Below are 8626 nucleotides of genomic sequence, written 5' to 3'. Positions count from 1 at the left end.
GGGATTCCTACTTGGAATAGGATTCCTACAATCCTAATGAGATTAGGAGTTTTAAATTAAAATCGGATTCCTACTTAGAGTAGGATTTCTAGAGTCCTAATCAGATTAGGACTTCGGATTCAAATAGTCCTAATTGGATTAGGACTAAAATTAAATATGTCCTAATTTGGATTAGGGTTTCTTAAGTCACAATTAATTATTAATCTAATGAATCAATAAGACTCCTAATTGGATTAGGATTGAAGAGTTCAATTGAGTCAAAATTGATTTAAGTTCTAATTGGATTAGGACTTACCTAGATTGGATCCAAATTGGTTCACCCTTGGGCTAAGCCTAATTGGATTAGGGCTTGACCACATTAGGGCATCCCAATCCTTACTTAATAAGGATTAGGGCAACCATGAAGGAGGGGCTCACGCCCCTCCTCCTTTGATCCCTTGGTGCGGCAACAAGAGGGGCCGGCGCCCCTCTTGGTAATACATCAAGGGCTCCTAACTTGTAGGAGCCCTAGATGGCTATAAAAGAGGGCAAGGGGGCTGACGCCCTAATTGATTGAAACCCTCTCCCTCTTGTGCCGTGGCCACCCTCTCCCTCTCCTTGGTTCAGCCGCAAGCAAAGGGAAGAAAAGGAAAAGCCATTGGCGGCCCCCTCCTCTTCTCTTCCTCCTTCCAACGCAAGGAAAAGGGAGTAGGCTGCAAGGGCTTTGGTTCTTCATCCAGTTGCCTTCTTCTTCTTCCTCCTCTCAAGCACAATCAAGGGTTGATTGATAGAGAGGAAATCAGCCATCAAAAGAAGTCTTTGCAAGGAAGCTAGCACCCCGGAAAGACAAGAAAGCTTTGATCGGTCCTCTGCTTCGTGTGGATACCCGTAGAGGCCGGACGTTTGAACGGCTTCAAACGAACCTTCATCCTAAAACCACGAACTTCAGTTTGTGGTGATCATCTACCCGCACAAGGTGAAGATTTGATCTTCTAATATTTTTAAAAGTTTTTAATTCTTGCCTAACTACGAACGGTTCATGAAACAACGTTCATGAGATGAACATCGATCCCGCACATGCCCCTTCCGCTGCCATCTGATTTTGTTTTGAAATATCAGCGGCATGGGCGGATTCTAACAGGTTTCTCTTATTTTAATTTCAACAGTGGGGCAACCAGGGTCATTGTTGCCCAGAGATGGTCACCCAAGAGGGGGGTGAATTGGGTGTTTTAAAACTTTTTGCCTAATTAAGAGTAAAACACGCAAATGTATGAACTAAAGTAAAGATAGAGGGATGAGAAGAGTCAATCGCAAACACAAGGTTTTATAGTGGTTCGGAGCTTCCACTGCTCCTACATCCACTCCCCAAAGCACCTTTGGAAATTTCCACTATAATCCAAGATTACAGTCCGGTAGTTTTGCGAGTGCACTACCCAACTCGTTGTTTTACACCGGGCTAACAACGAACCCTAAAACCCCCAATTTAACCTAGGCTTGGGACGCCTTTCCCTTGTTCCAAGTCCCTTGACTGGAACAAGCACAATATTGAAAGAGTTTTACAAACAATTAGAAAGCTCTAAATAAGCAAATATGACAATGATAAACAATAGAACCCGGAAGAATCCTTTTGCCGTTGGAAGCGTGGGAAATGGTGATTCTTCCGATGTGGATTGCGTAGGTTTGAGTGTGAGCTTTGAATCCCGGGCGGAAGAGAGTAGTTGAGCTTGAAATCACTTGGAAAGCTTGAAAGCACTTGATTTCTTCACTTGAATGCACTAACTCCCTTGAACCTCTTTTTCTTTCTTCTCTCTTGAATGATTTTGCTTTGGGTTGGTAAAAAGTTATTGAGAAGCACTTAAGAGCTCCCTTTTATAGCTCAAAAAGCAAATATAGCCGTTAGAGATAAAGTAAAAGAGATTTGAAATTCAAACCAAACCTGTAAAAGCTGTCAGTCACGTTCCAGGCGCTCCGGGGACGTCTCTGCTTCAACGAGAGACGTCTCGGCTACAAGATTTTACTTTTTACGTTGTCTGGGGACGACTCGGCTCTTTACGGGGACGACTCTGGAATTGTACCGTTTGAATCCTTGCCTTTCTGATTTGCTGAGAGGATCGTCTCTGCACTTTACGGAGACGTCTCGGCTTGTTTGCACTTTTTGAATGGGGACGACTCCGCTGCCTCGGGAACGACTCCGCTTCTTTATCTCAGAAAAACATGTCTTCTGGAATTCCCTGAGAGAGTCAACTCCGCTCTTTTAGGGGACGTCTCCGCTGCCTTATCACCGAAAAAGTCATTCTCTGAAAAACCCTGAGAGAGCTGTCTCCGCTATCTTGGGGACGACTCGGGAAGTCTGCTTTTTACTTGCGGAGACGACTCCGCGTACGGTGGGGACGTCTCGCGCATATCTCTTGAAAACTGCCTTTCTCCACTGAGAGAGTCGACTCCGCTATCGCGGGGACGACTCGGCAGGTGCCAGGGACGTCTCCAGACGTGCCAGTTCTTCCTGTTTGTGCCAGAGACGTCTCTGAGACAACCCGAAGACGTCTCGGCTGTCCCTGAACTTTTTCTTTCATCTCAAAAATTCTTTAATAAGTCCTTAAAAATCATGGGAACTTGCCTAGACATTTCTTAACAATATTCCTAATAAAATGCATGAAATCCTCAATTAAATTGTTAAGATAAATGGAATTATACTCTAGTATTTTGTATTCATCAAAATCCATTAGGGGGTCAACAATCTCCCCCTTTTTGATGATGACAAAACACTGAGTATATGCAAAATTCGAAATTTAAACATATACACAGTATTTGATCAGATGTATAAGCATAATGTTTTGATTAGAGCTAGATACAGTGTGCATAATTCAAAATAGTCAATTTTGAGTTCTATCATTATGCATAAGATTGATCTTCATAGCTCTTAAGCAATTTTAGCATATCAACTGAATTTGAATTAAGTTAAAATTTGAAAGCTTAGTTCTTTTTGACTCCCCCTTTCTTTTCAGAAGAGCAATTATCTAAAGGCCAATATTTTTCAATTTTATCTTCTCTTAATTCAACTTGGGAGTATGAATTTTGCATTCCAATGTATCCAATATCCATATATCCATATTGGTTCTACTCTTGGTTCTACTCTTGATTCTACTCCCCCTGCTATATCTACTCCCCCTTTTTGTCATCAACAATGAAGGGGACAAATTATCCTTCCATGAACTACTCAAAGAGATTCAAGTTGTGCTCCCCCTGTCCAAGAATTTAGTCATTCATATCACTCCCCCTTTGTTTTGGAATTCATTTCAGACTCCTCTTTTTGTTTAACATAGTTATCACAAGATGTGCTCCCCCCTGTGTCATATGTATTGATAAGTTGTGTTGAATTTGAATACTCAAGGTATGTTATGAGATTTTTATGGCACATCACAAGAAACACATACACAGTCACAGAATCCCATACACAGAAGCACATACACAAGGTTTCAAAAGAAATTGTATTCATGTATCATTGTAAATCTTTGAAGTCAGTACATAGTTAAAAGAAGAAATCATTACAAGAAGTGTTCCAAAATAGCCTAGGGTTTACAAAAAGAAGATCCTACAAAATGTCCCTCATCGGCGATGTTGCTCATAGACCCTACAAGCTGCATCTATAAATGCATTGATTGAATCCATTAGGGTCTTGAACTGATCTCCCTGTGACTTATGGAAGGCTGCCACGAGTGCTTCAAATTCTATGGTTGCCATTTCAATTCTTCCTCTGAGTTGGGCAACCAAGGTGCCCACATTTCCTCCTGGGCTTGTCAACTCTTTAAGATTCTTTGAAATGGCCTTCAAACTGTCCTTTAGCTCGATTGATCTGACTGTTTGGGTGGCACCCACACCAATTATTTCTTGCGTTGTGGCTTCAATTTGAGCTCTAATGTCCTTTAGCTCTTGTAGAAGCCCTTCATGTGAAGCTCTGATGGGGGCCAACTCAGTAGAGATCATGGATCTCATTTCCTCCCTCATTTGTTGGCAAATGACAGATGCTAAGGTACGCATCTGGTCTTCTGATAGGAAGGAGGGCCCACTGACTGGAGGAGGTGGTGGCATGGATGTGGAAGGTCCAGCTGAGCTTGAGGGTATATCAGGCAAATCCATGTGGCTAGGTGGAGGAGAGTGGTGGTCAGGCTCCTGAAGTGGGATCTCAGGCTCTAGGATTTGGGCTTTTCTCTTTGGTACCTTGACCCACGACCCATCTACTTTATGAAACTCCATTCTTCGCATTGTGCCCTCATTATAATAGTCGGTGTTTCTCAAGGGTTTTGCAGGCTCATTTATTGGAATGGGAACTTTGAAGTGTTTGAATACTAGGGTAAATATCATGCCATAGGGTATACTAAACCTAGAATACCTATGACATAGAGCAATGTAGTTCAACATAAGTCTAGGGAGGTTTAGGGGAATCCCTAGTAGGATATGATGCATAATAACTAAGTCTCGCTCCGAAACAAAATCGAAGCGACCGGTTTTAGGAAACAAGACCCGGTTGACAATACTCAAAAGGAGTCTCATCTCAGCGTTTAGGTCTTGAGAGTTGACAACATCAAGAGGGCCGCAGTCCTCTCGTCCTAAAAGTAAATTTAGGGCTATTTCCCTTTGGGGATGTGAGGTTGGAGCCTCACCGTCCTTAGGGATTTGCAAAATAGTGGACAAGATGTCCTCATTAATTTCTACTAATGTCCCCCGGACATATGCAGTGTACCCTAAGTCTCCTAAGGCCATATTGCTAAAAAGTTCTCTAACTAGACCGGGGTAGGTCGAGGTATTGAGGGTACAAAGGTGCTCCCACCCTTAGGCTCGGAGTCTCTCTCCAATAGAGAACCCCTCACTGTCTAAAAATGCAAAATCTATGTACCTACCGGTCGTCACTGTGCGATTTGCACAGGAAATGGTCGTGGTTGGCGGAGCAACCGGAGGAGACGGCGCGGAAGGTTCTTCCCTCCGTTCCTCACCGTCGGCCGCTACCCTAGGTCGCCTTCCACCGGTTCGTCTAGCCCTCTTTGGTGCCATGGATGCTAGGGTTTGTGATGGAGAGCAAATGGAGGCTAGGGTTTGAGGTGGAGAGCAAATGGAAGCTAGGGTTTTTTTTTGTTTTGGTCGGGGATGAGAGAAGATAGCTCAGGTCGGCTCGAGCAGTTTCACTTATTTTAAAAAAAAAACCTCGTTCGGTCCCCGAGACGTCTCCGCGACTAAGGCGAGACGTCTCGCCTGGGGGGACGTCTCTGCGATTTGCCAGAGACGTCTCCGGCACTGAAAAATTTCAGACTGAATTCTATCTTTTCCCAAATTTTTGTTTAATCACCCTAATCAACATGATTTCTTTTGATAAACACAGAGTGAATTTGTTTGTGATCCTCCCCCTTAATAATACATCCTATAATAAATTGATAAAGATTTTTGAATTATTAATGTTGAAATGAGGAATGTTTGACCAAATTTCGAATACCTATGAAATAGGCTCTGAAAATATCTCCATGAAGAGTCCAAGGGAGGGTAACCATCCTCCGGAAAGTCAAACAGTTCGTCATTTAGCTTAGATGAATTCATGCTTTCACTTATGTTTACCTTGAGGTGGATTACTAGTTTGAGTGGCAAAGCAATGCAATACAAGTTTAATTTATTTGCTAAGATCATACAAGCTCAAGGCATTCCTTAAGAAGTTGAATCTATCTTTACAAAGGGGCTTTGTAAAGATATCGGCCAATTGATTTTCAGTACATACATATTCAATCATCACATCATTTTTCAGCACATGATCCCTAATAAAATGATGCCTAATCTCTATATGCTTTGACTTAGAGTGTTGGACAGGATTTTTTGTTAAATTAATTGCACTTGTATTATCACATTTAATTGGTATATTATTCATTTTGATACCGAAGTCTTCAAGTTGTTGCTTAATCCAAAGGACTTGGGCACAACAGCTTCCAGCTGCAATGTACTCAGCCTCAGCTGTGGACAAGGCAACTGAATTTTGTTTCTTGCTAAACCAAGAAACCAAATTAGCACCTAAGAATTGACATGTGCCACTTGTGCTTTTTCTGTCGAGTTTGCACCCGGCAAAATCAGCATCGGAATAAGCAATTAAATTTATGTCAGATTGTTTAAAATACCATAAGCCAACATTAGATGTCCCTACTAGATATCTAAAAATTCTTTTAACAGCTTGCAGGTGTGATTCCTTAGGACATGCTTGGTATCTAGCACACATACAAACACTGAATAATATATCTGGTCTACTAGCGGTAAGGTAAAGTAAAAAGCCTATCATACCTCTGTACAATTTGCAGTCTATACTTTTACCTTTTTCATCTTTGTCAAGCTTCCAACTTGAGCCCATGGGTGTGCTGATTTCCTTTGCATCCTTCATCTTGAATTTTTCCAACATTTCCTTGATGTATTTGGACTGACTGATGAAGATGCCTTCCTCTGATTGTTTTATTTGTAGCCCAAGGAAGAAGTTGAGCTCACCCATCATGCTCATTTCAAATTCTCCCTGCATAAGCTTGGCAAACTCTTGACAAAGACTATCATTAGTAGCACCAAAAATTATATCATCCACATAAATTTGCACAAGCAATAAGTCATTTCCTTTTCTTTTAATGAAGAGGGTTTTGTCTACATTTCCTCTCTTAAATTTATTTTCAATTAGAAAATTACTTAATCTTTCATACCATGCCCTAGGGGCTTGCTTAAGTCCATACAATGCTTTATGCAATTTATACACATAATCTGGATGTAAGTGATTTTCAAAACCTGGAGGCTGTCCTACATAAACTTCCTCCATTATATAACCATTTAAAAAGGCACTTTTTACATCCATTTGATAGAGTTTAAAATCCATGAAGCATGCGTATGCCAAAAGTAATCTAATAGCCTCTAATCTAGCAACAGGAGCAAAAGTTTCATCAAAGTCTATTCCTTCCTCCTGATTATATCCTTTGGCCACTAGCCTAGCTTTGTTTCTTATTACTATCCCATCTTCATCTAGTTTATTTCTATATACCCATTTGGTGCCTATGATTGAAACATTAGGGGGTCTTTTCATTAGAGTCCAAACTTCATTTCTTTCAAATTGGTTTAATTCCTCTTGCATAGCATTCATCCAATTATCATCTTTTTCAGCTTCTTCTAGTGATTTAGGCTCTATTTGTGAAACGAAAGCAAGATAATTACTAGTATTTCTTAGAGAGGATCTAGTTCTTATACCTTGTGAAGGATCACCAAGGATTAGATCCTTTGGATGACCATGTGCATACCTCCATTCCTTAGGAAGATCTTGATTTCTTGATGGAGGTTGATCTTCTTCATCTTGCTGATTTGTATCTTCTTTGATCTCATCCTCATGTTGTTTGTCTTGTATGGAGAATTCTTTCATTCGGTCTTCAAGTATACCTGCATCACCATCTTCTTCTTTCTAGAAGAATCTCCATTAGCTTCATCAAAAATAACATGAATGGATTCTTCAACAACGAGAGTTCTCTTGTTGAAGACCCTGTATGCTCTACTAGATGAAGAATAACCTAGAAAGATCCCCTCATCTGATTTAGCACTAAATTTACTTAGATTGTCCTTTCCATTGTTTAAAATAAATCATCGACAACCGAAAACATGAAAATAACTTATATTTGGTTTCTTACTTTTTATCAACTCATAAGGTGTTTTCTTTAAGATGGATCTAACTAAAGCACGATTTAAAATATGACATGAAGTATTTATTGCTTCAGCCCAAAAATATTTTGGTAGATCCGATTCGCACAACATGGTACGAGCCATATCTGCTAGTGTGCGATTCTTCCTTTCTACCACCCCATTTTGTTGGGGTGTCCTAGGTGCCGAGAAATTGTGATTGATACCATTTTCTTCACAGAATTTTTCAAAATACTGATTTTCAAACTCGGTACCATGATCACTTCTAATTGCTTTTAGTTTAAGATTGAGTTCATTCGAAACCCTATTATGAAACTTGATAAAAGCGGGAAAGGACTCATCTTTGTGTGCAAGAAATGAAACCCATGTAAAACGTGAAAAATCATCAACAATTACAAGACCAAATTTCTTACCCCCTAGACTAGCAGTTCTAGTGGGTCCAAACAAATCCATGTGAATTAGTTCTAAGGGTTTTGATGTTGAGACTATGTTCTTAGACTTGAAAGAACTTCTTGTTTGTTTTCCTAATTGACATGCAGCATAAATTTTATTCTTTTCAAAGTCTATTTTTGGTAGTCCTTTGACTAGATCCTTTGTAATTAATTTAGAGATTAAATCCATGCTAGCATGCCCTAACCTACGATGCCATAACCAACTAGTCTCATTGACTTTGGGATTCATGGCTACAAGACATTGGCCATCCTTCATGGTGAGATCATCAAGATCTACCATGTAAACATTTCCATGCCTATGTCCTGTGAGTATGATCTCATTGTCAATTGGACTACTAATTATGCAAAGTGATGATTCAAATGACACTTTAAAGCCCTTGTCACAAAATTGACTTATACTTAATAAATTATGTTTTAGTCCATTAACTAACAATACATTATCAATAAATGAGGAGGGTGATATGGAGATTTTACCAACACCAATGATTCGGCCTTTAGCATTGTCT

This window comes from Phoenix dactylifera, chromosome 1 (genome assembly GCF_051530095.1).
Source record: "Phoenix dactylifera cultivar Ajwa chromosome 1, Ajwa_hap1_PhDact_Kaust_v1.1, whole genome shotgun sequence".
NCBI lineage: Eukaryota > Viridiplantae > Streptophyta > Magnoliopsida > Arecales > Arecaceae > Phoenix > Phoenix dactylifera.
Note: the sequence above shows the minus strand (reverse complement) of the source record.